This window comes from Parambassis ranga, chromosome 3 (assembly GCF_900634625.1).
Source record: "Parambassis ranga chromosome 3, fParRan2.1, whole genome shotgun sequence".
Lineage (NCBI taxonomy): Eukaryota > Metazoa > Chordata > Actinopteri > Ambassidae > Parambassis > Parambassis ranga.
The window spans coordinates 7,815,484-7,829,071 of record NC_041024.1 but is presented as its reverse complement, the minus strand read 5'-3'; the positions used below and the strand labels follow the sequence as shown (position 1 = coordinate 7,829,071).

The 13,588-nt window shown below is 41.5% G+C and overlaps 1 protein-coding gene across 12 annotated transcripts in view; it reads right to left on the bottom strand.

The window, feature by feature from the left end:
* Nucleotides 1-13,588, bottom strand: part of baz2ba (bromodomain adjacent to zinc finger domain, 2Ba) — a 62,164-nt gene that overhangs the window by 47,163 nt on the left and 1,413 nt on the right. For all 12 annotated transcript variants that reach the window (XM_028401001.1, XM_028401010.1, XM_028401007.1 and 9 more), the window contains exon 2: nucleotides 2,569-2,611. The gene's annotated coding sequence lies outside the window, so the exon portion shown is untranslated. The remainder of the gene's footprint in view (nucleotides 1-2,568; nucleotides 2,612-13,588) is intronic.

Here is a 13,588-nt window from a genome sequence, read left to right as displayed (position 1 = left end):
GGGCCAAGGCAGGCAGACGGGGAACGTTACTGTTTTTTTGTGTGGAAAGTCTGTCAGTGAAAGCGACACAAAGACATGGATGGGTAAGCCAAGGCTAAATGGTGGAGTGTGTCTGTTGAATCTGTTGAAGCTGCTCCCTATCCCGAGGACAATCTCACAGTAGCTTTTTAACAATCTTAGCTCCAAGGCAAGTACAAAGTACTAAATGTTTAGGCGTTATCGCTAACACTTCCCCAATATAACACAGCACCAGTTTAAAGGGCACTGGGAAAGAGACACTGTGAGAAACAAAGAGGGCTCATGAATAAAAGCTGAAAAATGATAGTAGTTGCTAGGACTGATGAAACCCTATTCAGGTTTTGTGACAGGCAGCAAGACACACAAATTCTTTCCCCTCAGGCTAGAAGGTGTAATTTCCCCTTCCATTGTCACAAAAGCCATATAAAAATATCTATAGCTTAAGGACTGACTACTTGCAAGTAATGCCAAGCATTCTATCTATCTATCTATCTATCTATCTATCTATCTATCTATCTATCTATCTATCTATCTATCTATCTATCTATCTATCTATCTATCTATGCAGACACTCAGAATAGAAACACTGGCATGCTGCTTCATTTTAACACACGGTGGGATGCGGATGGAAATGCTGGCCCCACAGGACACACACACACACACACATAAAGAACGGACTGCTGTGGGGCTGACGCAAGACTATCTCTGTCTCACGTGTCTCTCCCCTACGGCCGCCCGCTGCTCCTGACCTTCGAGATGTTTTTCTCTCTCCTTCTCCCTCTCCCTTTATTCCTCTCTATTTCACACTCACTCACACACACACACTCCTCCCTTTACTGCACACCTCCCAGCCACTAAGTATTTTGTCATTAAAAAGCATTGCATTTCAAGCTTGGATCAAGCAGATGGGGCTGCGTAAGCATTGCTGCTCCTTCACACAGCACCTTGGCTGAAGTACAGATAGTTCACATGCATTACAGGCACTCTCTCTCTTACATGCACATGCACAAAAACAGGCACGTGAACACACGCAACCTTCCTGGAACCAGAGAATCAGCCTGCTTGTGGATGACTGCTTCATATGGGTGCTGTGTATCCGAGTTGTGTAATACCTAGCTGATGTAGCTGAATACCTTAAAACGTGCTCAACAAAACAAGAACGGCAGAAGAGGATATTGTCTCTTAGTGAAGAAAGCACCATCTATATATATTTAGTAGTTGCTTTCTGTGGACTTGTGGTTCATGCCTGGCATAAATACTCAAAGTTCAATGGGTTCATAACACACACAATTACACACACACACATCCAAACGTGAATGCAATATAATTATACATATCTCTGTGCCATTAGACACATTTCTCTGTCTTTTTTTCATTTTCTCTCACTCTCAACATTTGCATATTCCTTTGGGTGTTTGAGTTGAGCACGCTCTTTCCTTTTTCCTTCTCTTGTCTTCCAAGCAACAAATGTCAGCTAATTACACCATAGCTGTTTGGATGAGCTCCATCTTTCCCTGTGCTCTGCTGTGCTTGTTCTCTGTGGGGCTGCAGGAAGAGTCAGGCAGCCAAGACAACAGTTAGGAACAGCCAGCTGTGGGGGTTGAGCTACAAGGCTACACCCCCTAGAAATTGATTCCCCAAGAGAGGACTCATCAATACTTATCACAAATGATACAACCAGCTTGCTACAACCTGCGGGGGATATAATGTATCATTCACAGCCAGGGATAAAGCAGTAACGCTTAGACCTGATAGAATCAGGTCTGGTAACAAACAGGGCTAAAAAGACACTCAAGTATTTTTCTGAGCTCTGCATTCAGTAAAAAAAAACCTTCTTATAAAAGATCCCATTTGATCTGGTGACACACTCACAGGCACAGGGCCATCAAGTCAGGCAGGAGAGAAAGTGCAAGTCATTGTCTGTGTGTGTGTGTGTGTGTAACTGCCACCTTGGTGTGTGTGAAGTGAAGCCTTGAGGACGCAGCCGCACCCCTGAGAACAGCTCGCTCTCACTCACAGACACAGTGAGGAAACAGAAAGAAAAAGGAATAAAGAAGAAAAAGGTCGCAGAAGGGAGGAGATAAAAGCTGCACATAGCGATACACACAAACAACTAACCTGGAAGCACAGAGTGCAAAGTTAACAGACATTTACATTCAGTGTTGGGTCTGAACAGATAGCAAACTCAAAGGTTGTTTATTAGACGCATACGTTCATACAAATATTCTGATTAGAATGGGAGAAATCTAATTAATTGCTTGATTCACTGAATGAACCCCGAATTTGTAATGTAATCATAACAACTGCTTTTCAAGGGGCTCTTGTTAAATTTAATTGGGGGAGAAAAAAACATCCTCTTTCACTGAATGAATGAAAATCAAATTAGGCCTGAAACTGGAGGAGTCTGCAAGTTTGTTCTGGCGTGCCATAAAAAAAACTGTAAAAGCAGAAGTGTGTGACACTATATATTCTGAAAACACATACGTCAACTATTTTTTTTTTAAACACGCAAACATTGTATCAGGAGTGAAGAGGAGAGGGTGTACTCACTGTTAGAGAAGTCTTCAGCTCTTTGACATAACTGCTGTAACACCTGGAGAAAAAGCAGAAACAAACCATTACTGTAGTTCAAGGTAAATATAAACTCACATGAATTACATGCCTCTTTCATTTGTATGATGTTTTCATTTTGATAATGCTGGAAGTTTCACTTTTGACAGTGTGAAAGGGGATGAAGCCCCCTAAAACTATCTGAATCTGAATAATCAAAGTTAGCAGTACACATCTAGGTAATGGTTTTTTTTTAGACACATAAAAAATGCTGTACACTGGCCTCTCTCAAACACAGCTGTGGCTACAAACAAACGCACAAAAAGATATTCACACCCACAAAAAAAGTCTCTTTCTCCCTAAGCCCTTTCTTGCAAAACCTGTTTGTTAGAAATGGATCTAGACATTGGAGCTTTCAGTGCGAGGATATTTTCCCTAAACACAAGACAGTTCTTGCAGAGAACCAAGCCTTACTGGCGTTCTCACGCCCATCTCTCATGTATTGTCTCTAAGGCCCTCCTGTGCACTTACAGCCTGAGCCTAATCTAAGCAGCTCACCATAACAGACACCACCCTGTTTTGTATATCACGCTAAAATGAGCAGCCACACAGATTTTTACAACTTTTATTTTTGCTGATGTTCATGAATAAAAATGATGTCTGAAGAAGAGCTCCGATGTCAGTTATAACTTGTGTCAGCATGGTGAGGCGGTATGAAAAAAAAAACAGTCTTATCCTCTTCATATGCACACAGACATGAGGAAGCAGACTCTTACAGACATTTCCAGACACACCAACATACGAACAGTGTTACAGCATGTGTGGGTAGCTATCTAACAAGGTTTTGTTGTCTGTAAACACATCCATCTGGTCAGCAGCAACAGAATCAAGTCTGGTGGATGCTTCATCGGCATGGATACGGTCAGATATTACAATAATGTATTTACGCTTTTTGAAGCTATTTGTTTTTTCCTGCAGTTTCCTGAGTTTCAGTATTTTCTGTAAATGTCACAAAAAAAACAGCCGTATGAGCCAAAGTGATTTTGTCTTTTCCAGATGCCCTCTAATCACATCAAAGTCTGAGGCACATAATGCAACACACATCTGTCATTACAGCTCAATTTGTCAGAGAACAGGAATCATGTATATACTGACTGTGTTGATAATAACCAAACTGATCGAAGTATAATGGTTCCCTTCATTATCTGCACTCTTTAACACACACACACAGACTGCAGGCACACACAAATACTTTGATAACTCATCGCAGTGATAAAGATAACAGAGAGCCAGGTAGGCTGAATTCATCTTCAGCTTTTTCATAAAGGCCTATTAGGGGGTGATTAAAGGATCTCTGCTCATAGGACTTCAGCACAGAAAATGATTTGCCAGCCATGAGGCAGGTGAATTACACTGGATAAGAAAGCCAGCGCTGTCTGCCATCATTTTCCTGACTGAGAATCAGGCTGTTAGTCTATTAACCTCATTTCACTTTAAGATCTCACCAGTTTTACATCAATGGCAGGTGGATAAAATACCAAAAACACTTTGTTTTCAGGTGTAAGATTTACCCATGTTTAACTCAAAACACACATCAGCTGCTACTAACAACTTCTTCAATTATCTTATGGATGATTTGGTATTTCAAACATGGGAAATGCCCATTAAAAGTCTGTCAAATAGTCACATAAACTACTCACAATTAAAATGATTGCCTACATCGAACTGAATCGGCCTAAAGTTATTTTTGTAAACTAACCACTTTTTAAGAATCAATCAACGTCAATGTAATAATTAGTCATCATTAGTTAGTCATTTTCATCTAATTACCATAAAAAGAAAAAAAAAACAGACCTATCTACAAAGTTAGAATTGTGTGCATTTATGCTCTGTGCATGCTTGCACACGGACAGTGCACAATCTAACAGTTCTGAATTGACTTATGCGTTTCCATATTTAAACCTAGTCTTAGCCAAACAGATTTAGGCTCTTCTTTAGAATTCATACAGCAGCTCACAGGCATCTGGACAGGGTTAAACACAAGGGTCACGCTTGTAATGCCCACAGCAAGAAAGGAAGGGAGGAAGGAAGGAAGGAAGACAGGCAGAAGGGAAGGAAGAAAGGAAGAAAGAGTCACATCATGTTTCAATATAAGTCCAAACAAGTGTACTCCAAAAATATACATATTGAGATTGGCCTAAAATCCCTTGCTTTTTAATATTTGATGCCTTGTTAGAAGAGTGACATTGCTGAGGTGTTTGTCTCTGTTGTCTCTGCTGATCTCTGGCACACCAGGCCCTGTGGGAGTGAGTTAGTGAGACTTGGCCGCAGACATTTTCCTGAAGCCCCCAGAACAAAACAGGCAAGTCTTGACAGTCTGTCTGCCACCGAGTCGTCACACAATCAGTTGCAGGAAACCAATCCCTAAATAGCAGTGATTCATCTCTTCATCACACACAATGCCAGTACACAGTGCACAAAGAAGCTCTCTCTTCCTCTCTCTCTCTCTCTCTCCCTCTCTCTGTCTTACCCTATCTGTCTCACCTCCCCTCCCCCCCAGTGTGGTCTCTCATGCTGCTTAAAAATAAGTGCTTCTCCCAGCTTTCTTTGCCCTGTGATTTACTGGCAGTGTTTAACTGCAGGGCAGCATCTTTTATCGTTACATGATCTGGGGCTGAAAGCTGACAAAATGGAATCTCAGTGCAAGTACTTTTGTATGTGAGTAAGTGTATGTTCAGGGCAAAAAGAGGAGCGAGTGGAAGAATAAAGAACTTGTGTGAGAAACGTTTGTCTAAGTGCAATTCAAATCCTCCCAGCCTCCCGGTGCTGCGTGTGTGTCTGTGCGTGAATATACGTGTGTGTTTGTCATTCCGCTAAATGGTTTCTTCCTTGACTTGATGGAGCAAGTGCCATCTCAAGGGAACGGGTTACACCACACACTGAAGTAAAGCGCTTTGAGACTGGTGAAAAGCTCAGCACATTAGTGCAATCCATTTTGAGAGGAAGACTATATATATGAAAAACCAGGCTTGATTGTGTGCACCTCTCTCTCTGTCTGTGTACGTACGCATGTTTTTGTGTTACCATGATAACTTTTCTTTTCATGGCAGAGAGCCCATTGCTGCATTAGACAATCCACTTCTTGCTTCTTTTCCTTGCTAGATAAATCTCATTCATTCCTCACTGGTGACCGCCCACTGTTGCATTTTGATATAAGCACACAGTTTCATCACCAGTGGATGATCACTGCTAGCACAGGCCTACACAACAGGTTTAGCGTATCGTTTCAGCCTTGATGATCCATCAAGATGACGTGTGAAGGTCACAGTAGCCGTGACCAACAGCTGTCACATCTCCTCCCAGCATCCTCTTGGCTAACTGGCCTTCCAAAACACTCAGCACAAAACATGGCCAACTGGGGAGCACAGAGGCCAGGGCCAACAGAATGTGCCTATAACGCGGGCTGGGCTTGTATCATGACATGATTACAGTCCTCACAACAACACAAGATGTGACGAAGAGTTGAATCATGGCTGTTTTGGTGTTGCTGCCACGGCAAGGAAACTACTTGCCTTCCCTGTGATGAAGAACAATATGACGTCTATAAGTACTGGCTTTGAAAATTTACTTCAACGTCTAATAAAGCTACACTTTTACAATGACTACCAGCTCTGAGAGATACAGTGGAGCTGTGTCGAGAGCAGATGTGAATCCACTTTGATTTCAGTGCCTGTGTGCGTGTGTGTGTGTGTGTGTGTGTGGAGCTTCTATTAAATGGATCTGCTGTCTCCTTGATCAAGGGAGTCAATAAAGGGCCAGTCCTGTCAAACCCTCAGGGGGTAAGTGTGTATGCACATGTGTCCATGTGTGTGTATCCATGAGTGTGTGTGGGGTTGTGTGTTATGGACAGATTTTGAAGTACTCTGACAGGTGAGTGATTGAGTGCTTTCATTTCCCTCCAGCGACAACAAGACTTGCACACACAAACACATATGAAGTACACAACGGTACAGGCACACAGTGGAGGATGGAGAGAGTAAGAGAGAGAGAGAGCTGTTGTTTCCTAAAGGATGCTGCTCCTGCCTGCATGCTTAAATTAGCTCTAAATGTTTGGATTACACACGGGAGCTCTCACAGAGGATTTAGCAGCCATAGCCTAGAGTCCAGGGGACGTGTGGATGTTTCCATCCACATCCACACTCACATGCACACACACAAAACATGTCCTTTCACAGATCACAAGTCACACAAATATCACTCACTGTACTCTATAAACCCCTGACGACACAACTTCCGTTGCATCCATCCAGACAAAAGATGGAGAGTGGTGGTGTAAACACTTCACATTTCATTCATTAGGTTTTTGGTGTTGGGAGACAGTGTTTTCTTATGACACTTTTTTAAGAGTGCAGTCTTGGCTTCTGTTGGGTGGGGGAGGATAGGGTCTTCAAGCAGACGCAGAGACAGAGAGAGAAAGGAGGAGGAAAAAGAGAAGGGGAATGAGGGAGGTCAGTGCCCCCAGTCTCAGATAAAGGCCCTCTCCCTCCCTTCTGCTTCAGCTTTCGAAGCCCCTGCCAGGATCGAGAGGCGTCTCACGTTACAGCTGTCTCTCAGTGTCATCGTTCAGAAAGAGAGAGCACCAGCAAGAGAGAGAGAGAGAGAGAGAGAGAGAGACAGAATGAGAGAGATAGACAGACACAGAGGGGGAAAAGCGGGACAATGCCACAGACTGAGCAGAGCTAGGCTTTCAAGGCTGGACAAGAGAAAAACAACAACAGCAGCAGGTTCAACTGGATGAGAAACCCTTTGTCTTTTGGCATTTGGCTGCTTGGTGGTGTTTTAATAAGTAATGCTAATGCAACATACATTTTCACTACAATGTATTTCGAAACAGCTGAAATGTGTTCTGACCTTTTCAAGACAAATTATTTCGAAATGTGGTGTGAACAGAGCTAGTCGGATCATTTCCTCTCCACCACCTGGGACTAACTGAACACTTACTATTTCCTAAGAACAAAAAGGGGAAATCACTTTTTTAAAACCTTATTTTATGTGGAGTGAGAACAGAGAAAGAGAATAGCACTATACTTAAGAGATAATTGTGACTGTAAGAGTGCGTGCTATAGGGCTTGGATTAGACACTGAGTTGCTTCTCCTCACATGAGTATCCTTTTTAACCTTAAAATGCTAAAAACAGCACCTTGTCCCAGGTCCAGTAATGACTAATCCAATGACTGCTAGCATTTCAGCCAGCTCTACTAACAAGGTAAGGCCATGTAGGCCAGAGTTAAGTCAGTGCCTATTTCTTTTCTGCCTCTTCTTTTTAATGAGAGAGAAACAGAGGATATCCCTCAAATTTATAAAAAAAAAACTTTATGAAGGAAAATATGCTGTATATGCAGATTTTTACCCAGCACTTGAAAGCTGACACACTGAGCTGATTCTATCATTGTCTTACATAAAACACAGTTCTAAACAAACACACGTATAGCTATCGCACTGCTCAAAATTGCTTTTCTATTTGTGTTTTCCTCTATCCTTGTCATTCCTTGCAGTGTTACGTAGGAGTTAAATATTTAAAATTCTGGCTTAGCTTGGAGCAAGCTTTGCCAGCACAGCTAAAATAAAAAGCCTTTGTGGCAGCAGTGACCAGATTTTAAATGCTGAAGAAGATCAATAAATGGGGGCTGTAGAGGCGCAGTCTCATGCATTTGTGTGTGTGTGTCCTGTCCCTATGCATAAATGCCTGTGTTCTGACAGCAAGTGTGTGTGTATCAAGATGTTTGTGTGTTTATGTGTCTCTGTGTGTACGTGCGTCTCAACACCCATAGTGGCTCACAGCTTCCCTGCCTGCTACAAGCTATTCTATAGTATCATCAAGAACCCCACTGACCCAGGAGGCACACCAATAGAGAAACCAATATCATTCCCATTCCGACAACTGAAACGTTCTTCCTATTTCTTTTCCATTCCCACTATCCTGTCTGAGCGCAACCAGCATGGGAGAATTCTGGAGAAATGTGTAAATACAGGCCCCCTGCTCCAGATTGTCAAGGTGTGGTAAACATCAAACTAAAAAGCAGCTTTTCCAGACCTTGTTGCCAGTTCCTTAACAAAGTGCCTGCTTAAAGCAAAATGTTGGGAACCCAGACATGCAACAAGGGAAGAGACATTAAATATTGCCATGTTTTTGTGTTCCTTGTCATTCTTATGTTCTGTAAAGGGCACATTAAATGTATCCTTTTGGCTCACAGAAGGTAATAACCTTTTTTTGCTGTGTCTTCACCGCATGAATATGCGATAGGAGATACAGAGAATCATGAGGACTTGCGTACTTTCTGTTGGCACCACAAAACATGAAGTACATCTGTATTTTCACCTTCTTGCTAATGTACAAAACAAAAACAGCCCTGAAGTGGAAAAATCATCAGGACCTTTTGAGACTTCATTAAAAGAAACTAGCCTGGACTTTCCAAACAAGGCATCTCTTTGGAGGGGAAAATCAACCTTTTCACCTTGCTGGTGGAAAAACAGGCATCCCAACGAGACAGAGCATGCACAAACAACCTTGACTTTCATCAAGGAAATTCTCACATTGAATGATAAATAGAGGCCCAGGGGACGAACAGCAAAGAAGCAGCTTATCGCTTTTCCCTCCCAAATTTGGCCGCTCTGTCTTCTGTCTCCTGAAAGTCAACACAGCGGTGACCCACTTGCACTTTACACTGCTTATTGTTTAGTAATTAATCCACCATATGTAATCCACACAGAAATGCAGAGAAAATGGATGTTGATTTGTTTAGTCTTAATTAACAGTTGAGACTGTTTACTTGTTTCTACAACAGCAGGCATATGTGCCCTTTCTCATTAGCTTAGCTTTCAAAACGTAGATGCATTTCTCAGCTTACAGACGAATACAGACAGCACTGCTCATCTTAAAAGCCGCTGACACCAAGCATGCACTTTAGACAATTATTTGTGTACCCAGATGATTATCAGGACATTCGGTGAACATGCAGTGTTACCAAAATAGCAAGGTAACATAAGGTTAGGTAGATCATCTGAGAGCTAACCAACTTTCCAGCTGAGAGGACATTAACCTGCGAGGCTGTGTAAACACGTATCAATAAGTAAGCGGCCTGCATGGGCCTGTAGCACACAAGACAAAACAGAAGACCAAGGCAGGCACATCCAATTTTACATCTAACAAAAAAAATGCATTGTCAATCTAGAAGCTTTTAGGAGGGCAAAAAATGAAGCCTCTTCAATAGCTCTTATGAGGTTAACATAAAACAAAACATCTGTTAAAGTCTGCTTGATGCATTGTTTTATTTGTCACGATTGTGTTCTGATAACAAATGCTCATATGGAAATAACTGACCGATGGGAGGGGAAGAAGAAATATGACCAGGCCTCTGTCTAACATTAGTTCTTGAATCATTGGGTTAACACAGAGCAGACCTCTACTTCCTCTCTAAATTTCACAGCTCTGTGTCAGCGCTAACATGCAGAGATTTGACAGGGCTCCCAGATGGCCATTGTTATCAATAGATTGTTTTAGGTCTTAATAATCTCCGGCTAAATATAACATGCTGACATCAATGCCAAGAAACACTTAGGATGCGAGCATTACAGAGACAGACTCTTGAGCTCTTGCATGGCAATGCTTAAGTTTTTCTCTTGTTATCAAATCTGATACAGCGCCTAAAGCATACATCTGCCAAATTATAACATATATTCTATCTTGAAATGCAGACACCAATATGTCTGTAGCAGGAGTGAACAATGTTTAGGACTGTTACATATAGAGATGACAATCACACACATCACAGCATTATGCACGGAAAGGGGGCAAAAATTAACGTGCCCATTCAGCTGCTGTATTTCTATTGCTGTTGACCAAGCACATAGATGCATCATACATGTTTTTACTAGGGTTGGGCGACATTGGTAAAAAAAAATTAATCACGATTAATCGTGGCATTTAGCCGATAACGATTAATTTGATGATTAATTGATGACAATTGCACTTACATGTTTTTGACACTAAATCGCCACATTGTTCTAAAATGATACTGACAAATCATCAGTCAAGTTAACTCCTTCATTCTGACAGGTTAAGCTGGTAAGTAGTGATTAGTCACCATCCAGCCATGTTTGAAGTATGTATTGATAACACATGCACAAACTGCTTCAAAATACTAATGAAGCAAACATTTAAAGTCACATTGTCTTTCAAATGTTCTTAACATAAGGTCACAAAGCAGTGCAGCATATCAACATTAAAATTAAACAGGACAAATTTTTGTTCAGAAAAGTCACATCAGTGATTATTTCAAGTTAAAAAAAATGTATCTGTGCAAATTAACCTGCGGATTCTCGGCTGAGTGGAATTCTTTACAAGATCTGCTGGTGGAGACTTCGCTGTTATGTTTTCCTATCTCGCTGTAGAGTCCTTAAATAAAGATCGGGAGGCAGCTTCTTCAGTCGGAGTTCATTTGTTTAATAACAACAAACATCCAGTTACTACGGTAACAACCAACGCTGCACACTTCACTACTAAAATGCATGTCGCCGGATATAGGTGTGTCCTCGTTGCGCTTTCTTCGGCCTTCTTCGTACTCCGGCTCATGGTGACAGTGATGGTGAGAGTATGTCGCACACAAAAATGCGTCATCATGACGAGGCACTAATCGCCGTAATCGATAAGTGGCAAATATTAATCGTGACAGTTTTTCTGACGATTAATTGCACATGATACGATTTTGCACAAGCCTAGTTTTTACACTGCTTTAGTTGAATAGATGCAGTTATTTTAGACAGGCCACTGATGGTCTTGTTTACATCATTGGCAAGTAAGGCTGGAGCTGATAAACATGCGTGACTATACTGCAGATCCATTTGACCTGGGCAAAAAACGCTAACTGTGCCCTTTCCTAATGCCAGATGTTGGTGATCCTCTGCACAGATGCAGACACTCCTACAGATGCTGAATTCAATCATGCCCTGATTTAAGGCATAAACTTACATATTAAGGTTCTATTTCATATATTTTGTAAAGGGAACTTTGTTCTTGTCACATGGCACAAGTGAAAAGTTTAGGTTAAATAACATTTGAATAGTTTTTCCATTCAAAACTCAATAGAGGCTGCCACATTATAGAGTACAAGTAAATTAGAGCAGACTGCCGAATCATTTACATTACCTATATTAGACATATCTTTGGTCCCAAAATGTTACTATAACACATTCTCAGTGCTGCCTTAGAGCAATGATTGAACAGCGTATCATGCACACCTAATGAAGCTCACTTAATTTTCAAACGTACACAAACTGGGTTGCTTCCAAAGAAACAAAACTAAGATAGTCCCATATTCAATAGTAAAGGATTATAGAGAATACAGCCTTGTGTGCACATAGGATTGTCTTCTCAAAAGCTGTCCAAGTTCTGTCAGATTCAGCACCCCCAGACACAGAGCTCGTGAACCTAATTTCACCTAATCAGCTTAGTCAATAGCAACCGTTTGCTGTGACTTTGGTAGACATGCAAATAGGGCTTAACTATGTCTATCCTTAATTCCTGAATGTTCAAGTCAAGCAGAAGTCCTCCTTTATCTCTTCAAAAACAACAGCTCCAATTTAAGAGAGAAAAAGAGAAGCATTGAGAGAGAGAATAAAACTCCAACCGAGAGTTGACTTTTTTCTTGGCCTGGCAAGGAGAGACATCTCTGATTTGAGTGTGCTTGAGGTAGCACAGTGTGCTTTCATTTCAAACCAACATGGCAAACAAACCCTGACAGATTTGTTCCCCTTTTTTCACTTTTGCTCTTGCTCACTCTCTTGCTCAAATTATGAGAAAACACACTGCACAAATATATTAGTACTTCTTGTCGGTTTGTATGTTCAGCTGCACCACTTGCGCGCACACACACACACACACACAGACGTACACAAACACATATTCAAACAAATCTGCACAAAATGACGCCAACAATAGACAGTTGTAATAGCGATAGGAAACTGGGAGACACTGTTCCGTTTCAATTCACTGATACCACTAATGGCTTCTTAGCAGCTCCATGAAATCAAGCAGCTGTCATGTCGATGCATCAGCAGTGAGAGGAGGGAGAGCCATCCCCATAAGGACAGAGGCACCGCGCCTTCATGTTTGGCTAAACATCTGCTCCTCTGCACTCCAGCTTTGCAGCAATAAACGGGCAAACAAAAGAGGTGGGAGGTGAAATGATCAGATTTTCCATTTCAAAGCATTTGTTCAGTTTGTTTTCTTTTCCTCCTCCTCCTCTTGCAGGACACAGAGGGGGGATAGAAAGTGGGATCAAGTTTGAACTGAGAGGGACACAGCGTTAATGCACATGCTACCTTTTTGTAAGATGGATGACAGAAATTAAATAAGGTCACCATTTTCCAGTCTGCAAAGAGTCTCCTGTCTAAACTGTTGCAAGGCAATATTACAGCTCAGTCAGGGGTGATCCAAACTGTGTGATGACGAGATCCATGCGTGAGCGAGCACGTCTTAAACTTGTGAATCTGGCAAATCTATCAGTCATACATTGATTCAACTTTGCATAAACAACAATCTGCCATTTTTAAAGGCAAAAACAACAACCCCCCCTCCCCCTTTTTTTTCTGTGGCATTACTCTAAATAATTCAAAATGATGTGTCTAATCACTGTTATTTGGCAGATACATTTCATTTACACTGTTCTTCTTTTAATAGGATTCTTAGTAATTAGGCCTAATATCATCTCTTCCCTCCTCCTTCTTTCCTTCCTTCCTTTCCTTCATTCATGTTTAGCAGCAAAGACAAACACAAGGCAGCACTGTGTAAACGCTGGTATCACATTTACCAATAATATGAGATTAAAATAGAACAAACACTTTTGTTGATCTGTGGCTGAATCGAAAAAAAAACCCGTGTTCACCTGTCTCTAAAAATCAAAACCACAACCCGGTCCGGACATGTCAGTCTACATTTTCTTTTTTTTTTCCTCTCTCCTCT